Source organism: Protopterus annectens, chromosome 1.part1, assembly GCF_019279795.1.
Source record: "Protopterus annectens isolate FY-2018-M chromosome 1.part1, PAN1.0, whole genome shotgun sequence".
Lineage (NCBI taxonomy): Eukaryota > Metazoa > Chordata > Ceratodontiformes > Protopteridae > Protopterus > Protopterus annectens.
The window spans coordinates 1,645,403,176-1,645,418,016 of NC_056726.1; positions in this window are offsets into that span (position 1 = coordinate 1,645,403,176).

A 14,841-nucleotide genomic window follows, 5' to 3' on the forward strand; every position below is an offset into this window, starting at 1 on the left:
TTCAAGGGAAGCTGAGAAGTCTGTCCACTCTGTTGTTTACATGCACACCCTATCCTGCTGTTTGAAAATAAAATTCACCATAACTGTTTGTCAGTAAAGAAGTACTATCCCATTTCGACACAACACTGAGAATGTACTTTAGCCATGATAACCTAGCAATGTCCAGTATATTCAAAATGTCTTTCTGGATCTCATTTACTCCAACAGCTTTGTCACTTAAGAGGTACTTGATTGTCACAGCAACCTAATCTACAGAAGTGGGCTGACACACATTATTTGCATTATCTTATCAAACGAGGATGTAAAACAGCATGGAAAATGTACTCCATACCTTTACCCACATTTGTTAGGTGATTTGCCAGACCCTCTTTATAGTCATCCAAAAGTTGCTCATTATGGCCTCAACTAATTCCTGCCACACCTTCACCTTAGCTGCAGAGAGTGCCACAACAGCAAATTTCTGAACTGTTTGTAGTTTTCTGGTTCTTATCACTCAAATGTGGAGTCCCTTCTTCATTATTATACCACAGTAGACAACTTTCCTTAAATATATTCTTTAAACGTATCTGTTACCACTTATGTAGACCATTGTGTCCTACAGTTGCCACCATTTGAAGTTTTGTTTGGTTCTTATTGCAACTTGAGCTGTTGCAGTCTTGAACAAAGTCCATTGGGGCTCCTTCTCTCTCTGACATTCCCTGGTATATATGAGTAGGCCTTCTGGAGGTGTGTGTTGAAATCATACCAAAAGAAACATCTGCTAGAGATTATAGTAGTGCATTCTTTAGACAAGCTGATTACCTGAGATTTACTATGACTTATATAAGCATGATTGCTTCTTTGTAAACTTACCAAACATATTGTCCTGCTATGCCACTTGAAATTCAGGAAAACATGCAATGCACTGAGTGAATTTAAAGTGTCTGGGTAGAGTGGACCCTATAGTCCCTCCAATATATTGTCTCTGCCTGTCCTCACACTCTTGGTCTCTAACATTTGTTTCATTTTCTTAGAGTTGGTGCATTCTTGAAAGTACATTTACAGAACGGATATTGTTAGGGGAAAGCTCTGATATTAGTCATTCAGTGAGTACAACCCCCTGCAAAAAAAAAAATATTTAGTAAGGCATTCTGAAACAGTATCCTGGGCTGTGGCCATTTCATCTATTATAGGTTTTTCTTGATATGTTGGGTTTCTATGTCAGTGTAAATCCATATCTCAGGTCTGCCCAACCCTGCACCCAGCCATCTTACTGTGCAAATTGCATTGTGATAAATAATTTAATAGTTAAGCTCCTCACATGACTCAGAACAAGTCATGTCATGTCAGTATGCCTTTGATATTTTTATTTGATCATTTATATAATTTGCAAAAGGTTCCATAACTAGAGCAAAAAGCAATGAGGAGAAGGGGCAACCCTGTTTAGCACGTTTAGTAATCATAATTGATTGGGAAGTATATGAGTTATCTTAATTTATGCTAAGGAGTTTTCATAGAGAAGTTTGATTAATTGTAAGAAATTGAAGAATTACATTCCTGCAATAGTAATAGTAATAGTAAGTACTCCCAATTAACTAAATCAAACGCACTATTGATTAGCAGACAAACCAAAGTTATAAAGACATGCATCTGGTGTGTTTCTCCCCGGGCCTCCACTGAAAATTGGCTTTGTTCCAAGTCAGACTTTCCCATTTAGAAAATATTAAATAAATAAATAAATAAATAGTTCTTTTTTTGAATTATAAAAATGATAAATTATTGATAGTATACTCTTGATATTATCCTAGGTGTTCCTGTTCACTATAAACCCAGTCTGATTACTGGAAGTAATTAATTTATTCTAGAGGCATAGGGTGCATTAATATTTTATAATCTACATTTAATAATGAAACTGGTCTATATGAAGAACATTGTGCTGAGTCCTTGTCAGGTTTTAAAATTGGGGATATTAGGGTGTATTTCCAGGATGATGATACCTTTTTAAGTCCTTTAATGTTTGAAAATACCAGTAATAAAATACTCAAAGTATCTTCAGTCATCATTTTGAATATTTCAGGCATTATACCATTATTTCCAGGTACCATACTGGGTATACATTTATTAATTTGAATTTTGAGTTCAGACATTGATATAGGCATGTCCATTATTCTTATTTGCTCCTCTGACAGCCTATTTTCAGTATTTTTTATAAATGTTTTAATTAGATCTTGTGTTTTCATTCTTGGTTTGTGTTCATTAATCTTACTAAAGTGAGACCTGAAAACAATCAAAATATTTTCTATATCAATAACATTCTTTTTACTACTAGAGGAGTGTAATTCTTTAATGTGGTTAGATTTAACAATCATCTTTGTTCTAGTAACCAATTTATGCATGGATGTAGTATTTATGGAATAATGACTTATTTTAATCTTTTCTCAATTTATCATAGTTTTATGTTGTAAAATTTCTAAACATTTACTGTTTAAGCTATTCATTTCTTCTGCTAAGCTATTTCCTTTTTGACTATCGAATTTTAACTTATCAATTTTCTCCTGTAATCTATCACTTCTTTTTTCCCATTGTTTCTTTTTACGTACATACCAACTTGTAATTTTGCCAAAAAGATATGCTTTTAAAGAGTCCCATACAGAAACCTTTGAGGTGTTACCTGTATGATTAATTTCAATAAACGTTTGAATTTCTTTATTAAAGAACTGCTTAAAGTCTTTCATATTGGTTATATATGCAGGAATTCTTTTAATCGGGATGTTATTGCTAGAATTCAATATAACTTCAAATGCTACCATGCTACAATCCAACAGTGGGCAAGATAGTACTTTAATGTTATCTATTCCACTAGTGATCTCATTTGAACCATATATTTTATCTATTCCTGATTGTATCCCATGCCTGTGTTTGAAATGTGTAAAGAAGAGTGTGTCTGATTCTGAAAACTCATTTAAGGAAAGCTGATAGATTTGCTGTGAGCTGCAGAACTGGAATCTATTTCAAGCTGATAAGTACACTTTTTGCAACTTAATTTGCACTGTGTTGCATTTATACACTTGCCTATTATTTATAGTGGTGCTGTATTGGTTCTGTCTCTTGTTGTCTCCACTGTGTTTTTTTTCTCAGGGTAGCTCAAGCTACTTTCAGGGAGGGGGTTGTTGAGCCAGCCCACATCCTAGCTGTTAGTCACTGCCTGAGGTGTATCTTGCTGTAATTCCAGTACAGACTGCATTTCTGTGAACTGCTGGAAGGCAGATTTGCTTTGAGCTACAGAATTGGAATCTATTTCAAACTGATTAAGTACACTTTTTGCAACATAATTTGCACTGTGCTGTATTTATACACTTGCCTATTATTTATATTGGTGCTGTATTATTTTTGTCTCTTGTTGTCTCCACTGTGTTTGTCCTACCCACCCTCCCTGTTCTTGTCTTGGTATTAATCTTGGTGGCTTTGAAACTGCCCGCCCCTCTTGTAAGTTTGTATTTGGTTACTCCTTCTGGGCCTATCTCATTTGCTCACTCAACTGAGAGCAGTGAGATCATATTCTGATTTCAGACACTCCTACTGTGTACAAAGAGAGCATTTGAGAAGGACAACACCTGTAGCCTCTTAATCCTGCTGTGTTCCCTCGCTCAAAAAAAAAATATATGTATGTATATATATATATATATATATATATATATATATATATATATATATATATATATATCTATATATATATATATATATATATATATATATATATATATATATATATATATATATATACATATATATATATATATATATATATATATATATATATATATTTATATATATATATATATATATATATATATATATATATATATATATATATATATATATATATATATATATATATTCAGCTGCTCTTACTGTAACCGTCTTAGTTGCTGTTCTGCGTGCTATCTGTTCAGTTGTTCTTACTCTGCACTTATTACTGCTTGTTAGTAGCCTTCTAATTTAATGCCTTCTGCACCTGTTTTTAGTCATTTGTTAATTTAATTGCATTTAATTAAACTGTATTTGTCGTAATATTGATACATGTGTGCTAGCCTGCACTGCATTTGAATTGTATTTACTGCTGTTTTACTTGCTTTTCTGTATAAAAAAAAATCCCTAGCTTGTTTCCTGCCTTTCCTGTAACTTGTCTAGTCCAGATACAGACTTGCTGTATCCAGGACTGTTTGTAAGCTCCTGAGCCCCCCAAGCCTTTCTGTGTTGGAGGGAAGCCTTCTATCTTATCAGTGGGAGTGGTAAGCACTAGGTAGCCTATCTACCACAGGAGGAGAGGTTTCTGGCCCAGAAGTTATAGCTTATTGGCCGTTTGGGAAGCTCTTCCATCTTTCAACCTTCTGATTTAAAAGCCTGTGTTTGTGCTTGTTTCCTGCCTTTCCTGTTACTAGTCTAGTCCAGGTACAGATTTGCTGTATCCAGGACTCTTTGTAAGCTCCTGAGCCCCCCCCCCAAGCCTTTCTGTGTTGGAGAGAAGCATTCTAGCTTATCAGTGGGAGTGGTAAGCACTAGGTAATCTATCTACCACAGGAGGAGATGTTTCTGGCCCATAAATTATAGTTTATTGGCCGTTTGGGAAGCTCTTCCATCACTTTCAACCTTCTGATTCAAAATCCTGTGTTTGTGCTTGTTTCCTGCCTTTCCTGTTACTAGTCTAGTCCAGGGTGCAGATTTGCTGTATCCAGGACTCGTTGTAAGCTTCTGAGCCCCCCCCCCAAGCCGTTTTGTGTTGGAGGGAAGCCTTCTAGCTTATCAGTGGGAGTGGTAAGCATCATGTAGCCTCTCTACCACAAGAAGAGTGGGTTTTGGCCCATAAATTGTAGTTTATTGCCCGTTTAGGCAGTTTGCCATATCTTTCAACTTGCTGGCTTAAAAGCCTGCACTTGCACTTGTTCCCCACCTTTCCTGTAACTAGTCTAGTCCAGGTACAGATTTACTGTAGCTAGGAATCTTTGTAAGCTTCTGAGCTCCCCAAGCCTTTCTGTGTTGGAGGGAAGCCTTCTAGCTTATCAGTGAGAGTGATAAGCATTAGGTAGCCTATCTACCACAAGAGGAGTGGTTTCTGGCCCAGAAATTGTAGCTACTGTCCGTTTGGGCAGTTTTTTCCCATCTCTTTCAACTTTCTGGTTTTAAAGCCCCCCTTGATCCCCACCTTTCCCCTTAACTAGTCTAGTCCAGGTACAGATTTGCTGTATCCAGGACTGTTTGTAAGTTTCTGAGCCCCCCAAGCCTTTGTGTTGGAGTGCAGCCTTCTAGCTTATCAGTGGGATTGGTAAATACTAGGTAGCCTGTCTACCACAAGAGGAGTGGTTCTTGTCCAGGAATTGTAGTTTATTGCTCATTTGGGAAGTTGTCCATCTCTTTCAACTTTCTAGTTTAAAATACCACATCTGCGCTTGTTTCCCATCTTTCCTGTAACTAACCTACTGGAAAGCACTAGAAAGCCTTAAACTGATGCAAGCCTTCTAGCTTAAAAGAGAGAATTTGGAGTGATTGAGTATCAGTTTTCTGTATTTTCTTGCTGTACTTAACTGTTTTCCACCTAAACACAGATTTTTCCAGCACTTATTGTGATTTAAAAACTTGTTTTTTTGACATATTGTACTTATTTGACTGTCTGCACTTTTAAAAGGTTTTTTTTTTTTTAATAAATTAACTGTTGTAGGCTACACACTAAAGTGCGATAGCCTTTTCTGATTGCTTGTAGTAATTTAAAGCTGTTTTAAGTGTACTTTTTACTGTCTTTGCCTTATCTTTTCAAAAAAAAAAATTCTTGTTCCTGCCTTCTACTATAGTCCAGTTTTCAGGCTAGTGCTGAATTTAGGGCTGTTTTACAAGTTTCTGAATTGCCCATACCTTACTTGGATAGAGAGAAGTTTCTCTGTTCACCTGTGAGAGAGGGGAACTTTGAGCAGCCATCTGTCCCTGGAGGAGTGGTTCCAGCCCAGAAGTTAGCAGTTTAAAAACTGTGTTTGCCCGGTTTTGTGTGCCGGACAGAACCTATTAGCTAGGGTTAAATTATTCCTGGCTCCACTAAGTCTCCTCTTCAGTTTTTCATTTGAAACTAGTCTAACTCTCAACCGAAGCACTCAAAAAGCATCCTACAGTCCAGCACTTGCTCAGACCTAATAGCAAGCACTAATATACCCCAACACTTGACTGCCCAGCAGGGCAAGGCTCTTTATCCACCCCTCAGCAACAAAGCAACTAAGCAGCTCACCCTACTATTCAGGCATGACCAAAGGGCAGCTTCATGTGTACTCTCCAGTCCAGCTGGTGAATCTGGGTATACTGAGGCAATGTTACAACTGCCTCATGTATACAGACAGCCCTCTCCTCCTACCACAAAACACTAACATATGTGAGAGATGCAATTATACAGCCAAACTGGAGGCTAAGGTCTCTCCACCCAAGACTGGAACAGACAGTCATGAGGAGAAGGTTAACATTTGCATCACACCTCCAGCCTCACATAGACCTACTAGCACTGACAAAAAATACACATAAATACACAAAATCATACTCAGAGGCTCTAAATAAAAACCTGCAAAAGCATCAGAGAGCTCCAAAGCAGACACCCACAAAACCTGCACCTCCTGTCACAAACCAGACAACACATAAAACAAAAAATCAATGTGCCGTACAATCACAGCCCTTAAGGCGAAATAACATCCCTAACACACTAGTAATAGGTGACTCAATAGTCAGGCAAACTGACACACTCACTAGGCTGGACAAGGAGAAGGTTACTGTTAGCTGCCTATCGGGAGCCAGAATTTGCCAATAACACAAGCACACAGGTCACTCCAGAACAAGTACAAATATGACTCTGTCATTGTTCATGTTGGTCTGAATGACCTGCGATGTACCTCCCTGGACTACATGAAAAGAGACATGGAAGAGCTCTCTGATCATATAGCCCAGGGGGGTATGACCCTGACCCTGAGTAGCATCCTGCCCTCACCAAGAATGATACCTTAGTATAAAGAAAAAATGATCGATTTCAACAATTGGCTAAGCTTCTGGTGTCATTCAAAGGGGATCCAGTGTCTGTCAGCCTGGGATGACATGTTTGACAAGCCACATTGCTTCGCAAGAGATGGCTTGCACCTGTCATGCCTTGGCTTTAAAATACTGGCCAAGGCTCTTGCTGCCCCCATAGTGCCTTTTTAGGCAAGGCTCAAAATTCAAACCCACCACCATAAACAGCACAATTAGAAAAATGAGGGTTATGCTACTCAACGCCAGGAGTTTAAATCTCAAAATGCATGCACTCAAAGCACTCCTAAGTATGGAGAACGTCCACATCTGTGCAGTAACTGAAACCTGGTTCAAGGCTCCAGAGAGCACTCCAGCACTACTGGACTACAACTCATACCACACATTTCAGCCACAGAAGACGGACCGAAACACAAAAGGAGGGGGTGTATCCATATTCATCGAGGATACTCACACCTCCAGGTTAGTGGCACAGTATGATACCTCTGAGATCATCCATGTGCAACTAACATCGGGCAAATCTGCAATGCAAATTGTGGCCTGCTACAGATCACCCTCCATGACCCAGGACTACCACTCCGCCATTCTGGAGACACTGGAAAACATGGAGGTCTTTCCAAACACCCTGATATTGGGCGATTTCAATTACCCTACCATTAACTGGGAAAACTACTTGAGTACAAACTCCCAGGCTCAGCGCTTCCTGGAATTTATCAACTCAAATGCCCTGGATCAGCTCGTAAGCTTCCCTACCAGAGGCCACAACATATTGGACCTGGTCATCACCAACATGGGCGACAGGTATTCTGTACCAGAGGTCAACTCGTCACTGGTTAGATCAGATCATAAACTAATCATCATGGATGTCCACACCCCACCACCACCCCCAACCAAGGAAACCACAGTGAAAAACTTTTCTAAAGAAAACTTCACCTTACTTAAGGCAGAGGTGGTAAGTTTCTCAGCCCCCACGCTAAAGGATAACACTGTCCAAGATGCAGAATCCTTTACAATTGCACTCTATGAGCACCTACAAGGATGTATGGATCATGCCATCCCTAGCAAGACCAAGACTCACTCATCTAAGAGAAGGAAACCAGTCTGGTGGACCCCTGCCATAAACAGGTTATACAACAGAAGGAGGAAACTAGTTCATAAAAAAGCAAATCCTAAGAAGGAAAGACATCCCTGATCAGTATCAGTAAGAAACTAAGGTCCCTCATAAAATCATCCAAGGCTAACTTCGAAAGAAAAATAGCCAAGGATTCAAAAGATAACAACAAAGCCTTCTTTAGCTATGTCAAGAATCTAAGTGGCAACTTGCAGATATGCCCTGAGCTAGTGCAAAATAGCACAAAATATACTGAACCTACTGATATTGCCAACATCCTGGCAGATAGATGCAGTGCAAACTTCACCTCCCTCTCACCTTCAAAAGGGCCCACAACAATACCGGAAAAGTGTAGTGTCTTGGAAATCACAGAAGCACGGGTGAAAACAGCCCTTTCAAAAGCCAAAAACACAGCATCAATGGGGCCAGATGGTGTCCCAGGCTGTGTCTTGCATGAACTACAGAACGAACTAACTCCCCACCTAAACACGTTGTTCAACCTTAGCCTCTCCACAGGCTATGTGCCCAAAGAATGGTGCACAGCATTGGTTATTCCACTCCACAAAGGAGGGGCCACAACTGACACTGGTAACTATCACCCGATAAGCCTGACTAGCCTGGTCTGCAAGGCTATGGAGCGCATCATCATGAAACTCATTAACAAAGAAATTGGGAACCTCCAAATACTTGTCCCAACCCAGTTCAGCTTTGTTAAGGGCAGATCATGCCTACTAAACCTGGTTGACTTCTTTGAGACAGTCACCAAGGCCATAGATGAGGGAAAGGTGGTTCACACAGCCTACCTTGATCTCGCCAAGGCGTTCTACACCATTCCTCACTCGGGTATTATAGAAAAACTCACCAGTCTGAACATAAACCCCTACATCACAAGATGGGTTGCCAACTGGTTTACAGACAGAACTCACATGGTAAAAATAGTGGGCTCCATGTCCGACTCTAAGCCAGTCACAAGTGGTGTCCCGCAAAGCTCAATTCCAGGACCCTTACTGTTAGGCATATATTTCTCAGAAATACAGGCAAACACAGGAGGACTATGTCTAACCAAGTTCGCAGATGACTGCAAACTGGAAGCCATAATTGACTCTGCGGCTGACATGGACATCCTTCAAAAAGGCCTTACTGAGACAGACACCTGGTGTTAAAGTCATGGCCTCAAGCTAAATACCAACAAATGCATAGTCATCCCATTTGGGGAAAACAAAACACCCACGAATTACCACATAGGCGGCAGCTCCCTTAATACAGAAGAGGTAATAAGAAATCTGGGGACCCAGGTAGATAGTAATCTCTCCTTTGACAATCATATTGCCAAAGTAGTTAGGAAAGCCTTCTATGTGGCCCATCTAATTACTAAGGGGTTCGCATCTAGAAATAAAGAGGTTATAGTGCCCCTCTACTCGTCACTCATCAGACCCATCATAGAGTACAATGCCCCCTTTGGGATGAACCTCACAAGACACTTCCAATAGCTGGAAAGACCACAAAAGCACCTCACCAAGGGGATTAATTACTGGCCTCAAACTTATGTCTTATGCAGCCCGACTGAAAAAATTCTGGCTGTTGTCGCATGGCATATCGCTTACTCAGAGGTGATCTCTGCCTGACTTACAAAGCCATTTCCAACTCAGAATTGATGGACATGCTCCACCTAAAGAAATCCAAGTCACTGCGAGCCACACGCTATAGTGAGCTAAACCTTGCCACAACAATAAATACAACATGCTGGAGTGATAGATTCCTGTCACAGAGACTCCCCATGCTTTGGAACTAAATTCCTAACTACATTAGGCAGAGCCCCTCACTAAAACTCTTTAAGAGAAGCCTTGATGAGTGGATGGGTAACAGAAAATACACCCCTGGGATCACTTCATTGGCTCTGCTTGACAAAGGCCCAGTTAATTAATCAATGGGGCGGCGAAAGCCAACACACTCTGGCTAGGCTTAAAAATGCCCTAGGGCAGATAGCCTAGTACCTACCTATGAACCTATGAACCTATATCTCTCATATTAGATGTCAGTGAAGTCCATCAGAGCCTTGACTGAGGCAGATTTCTACCTTTTATAGCTAATGTTGGTATTCTGGTCAGATAAAATACAATTAAAATCACCTGCAAATATTATGTTTCCCTTTGATATTCATCCCCCAACTGTTACCTGTTTCCAAATGCAGGTATCAAACAGACATTAATAAAAGTGTATAGTTTCTTTTGATTCTCTAAATTCAGTGAACAAAACATGCCTTTTTCCATCACTAAATGTATTCAGGATTTTAGGTAGAGGCAAATAATTTTTCCATAAAATAGCCACCCCTCTTCTCTGTTGCCCATAGAGCTAGTTAATACAGAATAGTGTTTAGTATAAAGTATTAAGTAAGTATTAAGTATTAAGTCTGTCCAAATCTGTTTTTTATAAATGTGTTTCCTCTAAAAAGATAATTTGAGAGTGAACTATTTTTAAAATTTGTATAAACTACCCCTTTTACAACCATTATTTAATCCATTGATATTAATTGATATGCATTAAAAGTTGGCCATACTTCCAAAATAGGAAAAAAATAAATAAGTATTACATATAAAACTCTCTTATATTTGTAAATAATATGGTACTGAAAAACTATTATTATATCTAGTGGACTGTTTACTCATAGATGTAAATATAAGATAACTGAGGTATTTAACTGTAAACTTTCTATCAAGAATAGTAGACACACAAAAAAAACATATTTGTAAACTACTATACATGTACTGTTCTTTTCCATCTCACCCCAATGGAGTTTAAAACTCCTGGCTTGAATAACAATCCTATTCAAACCGTACCACATATCCACAAGTAAGTATTTGGCTTCACTCTGCTACTTCTGAAGTTATGACGTATGAAAGGTCTAACTTATTAAATAAAATTAAAAGGAGTTAGTATATACTAATACTCAGATTATAAGCACTCATTTGCTTACAATAAAATTTATAAGTTGTAAAGTTTAGCAGATCCTGTAATCAAGAAAATATTTGAAGAAAACTCCAATCAACAAACCCAGCAAATGGAAAACAGGAAATCCAATGGTGTAAAACCAAACACCCGACTCCACGGCAGTTTAATTCACCAATTTTATTTCACATAAATACAGAAGATAAGGACTGAGCGCTTTCGTCTCCACCCTGGAGACCTCTTCAGAATCAATTAAGACAAACAAACATTGCAAATTTATACACATACCAATACTAATGAATTGATCATTACTCAATTAAACAGTTAAAACAATTAAAATTAATTACACTAGGCCACCGCCCATATAAATTGTAAAACATTTCAATTATTACACACTTTAAAGCTTAGATGCAGGTTTATGAATACATCTATATGTCAGGAATGAAAGGACCACGTATAACTATTGTTAAGTTCTTATTTATTTGGCTTAAAACTATAAATATATAAGAAAATATTATTAATTCCTTATTGAAAAAATCCCATGTAATAAATATATATTTATATTAAAAAGCACATATACAAAAAAATGCTTTAAAAGTCTTTTCACTTATAAGTGCCACTAAAGTTGAGTGAAGAGAAAGTGGAATATTCACATTCCAGATGTAACAAATATATATTTTTTATGAATGAAAAATGCATAAATTACAATGCAAACAGTATATCTAGGTACAAAAACCTATCCAATAAAAATCTATATATTGTAATTTATATAAAAAACCGTATGTACACTTATAAAATATATTATATAGTTATCATTCCTTAAAAATATAATATAAATATTTATATATATATGTATGTGTACTGTATTAGTGTTATGAAAGTATACAAATATACTAATATTGTGCTGACTAATAATGTAAAATGTTAAGGTATTAAAAACATTTAAAAAATAAATAAATAAATAATGTTGTTACACACTGTGAGAATGTTTCTTAGGGTCTAATGCTAGTACTTTTAATGCTGGTGTAATAGATATACAATCGTTCAACCCTTTGCCATTGCAGGCGTCTAATCTAAGCTGCCATATCATTTCCCTGTATAGTAGTTTAGTAGTCCAGTCTCCCCCTCTATCTGGACTCTCAACAATTTCCAAAGCCCAGAATTTAAAATTAGCATTAGGACATACCATAGAGTGTCTATAAAGTGCATTGTTGACATTTTTGCGTTTAATGTCTCTAATGTGTTCATATATTCTTCTACGTAGGTGTCTCTCAGTTTTTCCTATGTAGAAGCACCAACAAAATGTACAGTATGCTAAATAGACCAGGCCTTTGGTATAGCAGCTGCTATATTTTCTTGCTTTTAAGGTAGTATGTAGACTAGGCAAATAAATAGATTTTTCACCTGCTATAAACGGGCATTGGGAGCATCTATTGCACCTAAAAGTCCCTCTTTTATGGCTAATAGTCGAAGAATTGTCAACACAAGATCCTTCTTTTCCATTCTCTAAGATATTTTTTAAATTATAATTCCTTCTGTAACTATAAGTAAGTTTATTCTTAAAGACGTCTACCCTTGTGGGCATAGTTTTAAACATTTCCCATACACTGTTGATACTTTTCTTCAACCATTCAGTATTGTTGTGGTATGTCAAAGTCAAATATGGGGTTTTATTAATAAAGTTTAGATCTCTCTGCCCTTGATCAGACAGAGTCCCCCCATTTTGTGTAAGTATATTACTACTTGGTATTAAACTGCTCAACAGTGGGGTATATCTAGTATTCCTATATGTAGTAACCCATTTTTTTGCTTCCTCAATCAATTCACTCGGATATCCCCTTTGTAAAAACATGTTATTCAGAGTAGTTAATTCTTTCAGAAAATTCATCTTCTTCACTCGTCATTCTAGAAGCCCTAATCATCTGACCCCTTACAATATTCTTTTTCAGTACAAGGGGGTGGTCACTATCAAAATGTAGATATGCGTTGGAGAAGTTATCTTTCCGATATAAGGCAGATGTGTATCTCCTCACTTTTTCATCTTTCATTAATTTAACATCTAAATAATGAATTGTGCTCTTTTGGACCTCATGTGTAAAACTCAGGAATGGTGTACTCTTGTTGATATATTCAATAAAATTATGTATGTCTTTTTCCTGACCTTTCCATAAAATTAAAATATCATCCAAGAATCTGAAGTAACTATGCAGATGTTGGTAGTATTCAGATGTGAAAACATAATTCCTCTCCCAGAAGAGCATAACAATGTTGGCATAAATGGGAGCGCATGCCGCTCCCATTGCCACTCCTTCCGTTTGATGGTAATATTCTCCTTGGAAATAAATAAAGTTGTTCCTTAATACCAATTCCATATTTTCAAGTATAATACGAAATTCTTCTGGTTTGAGTAGGTCCATGTCCACAAGTGTCTCTTCAAACCATGCTAACCCTGTGTCATGGGGTATTACCGTAAAAAGATCTTTAACATCAATGGTTATAAAGATAATATCATCATTGTAATTTACAGTGTTTATTTTTCTTAGTAAATCCCATGAATCGATCAATAAATGCTGGTATTTCAAGTGGTAACCCTTTAATTTGACATCGATATATATGGCTAGTGGTTGTGTTTTTGATCCCTGTGCTGACACAATCGGTCTCATAGGGGGATCAGTAACACATTTGTAAATTTTGGGGATGCCAAAAATTGCTGGAACTACTGGTTGACTAACCATAAAAAATTCAAATAAGTCTTTATCGTATAGCCCTTGTAGTAAATTGTCTTCAAGAATAAAATCAATTTTAGAATATGCAATATTTATTTCGTTTCGAGATACTGTAGTATAGCTTTTGTTATTCAATATGTTCAGCATTCTCCTCGTATAGTCCCACTGGTCCATAATGACCATGCCACCCCCTTTGTCAGGTTTCATTATTCTAACTTTTTTGTTTCTTTTTAATGATGAGAAGCTTATTTTCTTCTTCTGTCAAGTTTGTCAAACCAGTATTGTAATGGAGGGGATAATTACTTCTAATGACACTACACACAACATTCTCAAAACTCTGAATATCATGTTGGAGAGGTGGGTTATAAGTACTATGTCTTTTTAGCCCTTTAGACTCATTGCCAATTGTATTATTCTCTAAAATCACAGATAAATTCAACCTTCTAGTAAAAAGTTTTATATCCAGTAATATATTGCTAATACAAGGTATTTGGTGTGGCACAAAGGTGAAACCTTTAGTAAAAAGTTTGAAAAAAGTATCAGAAATATCCATTCCTGTAAAATTAAAAATGTTAAAATCATTATAAGAACAAATAATAGAATTAACTATCGTGCTTTCCTTTTCATTCCCAACTAAAGAGCTTTGTGAAAGGGTTTCACAGTTCACATCAACTTCCACAAAACTTGTGCTTAGTTTCTGTGCTGTCGATAGTTCCCCGCCACTTGGGCATAGGATGGCTGTTGTGGGGTCCTGTTTTTTATCCTCTCTGACCTCCTGAGGCAAAATTCCTCTAAAGGGAAGTTGTTGGTATAATACTCTTCCTGATAATTAACCCTATGGTCATTCATATCACCAACAATATGTTCGTTCTGGTATTCATCATTGTTGACCTCATGTGTCCCTTCCCTATTGTGGTCAATATAATGTGGGTAGTTATAATGTTTAACACCCCGAGCCTGGTATTGTCTATAGTAAGATGTGTTGTCATTGTAGGCATTGTTAGACTCGTAGTCCTTTAAATCCCTTCT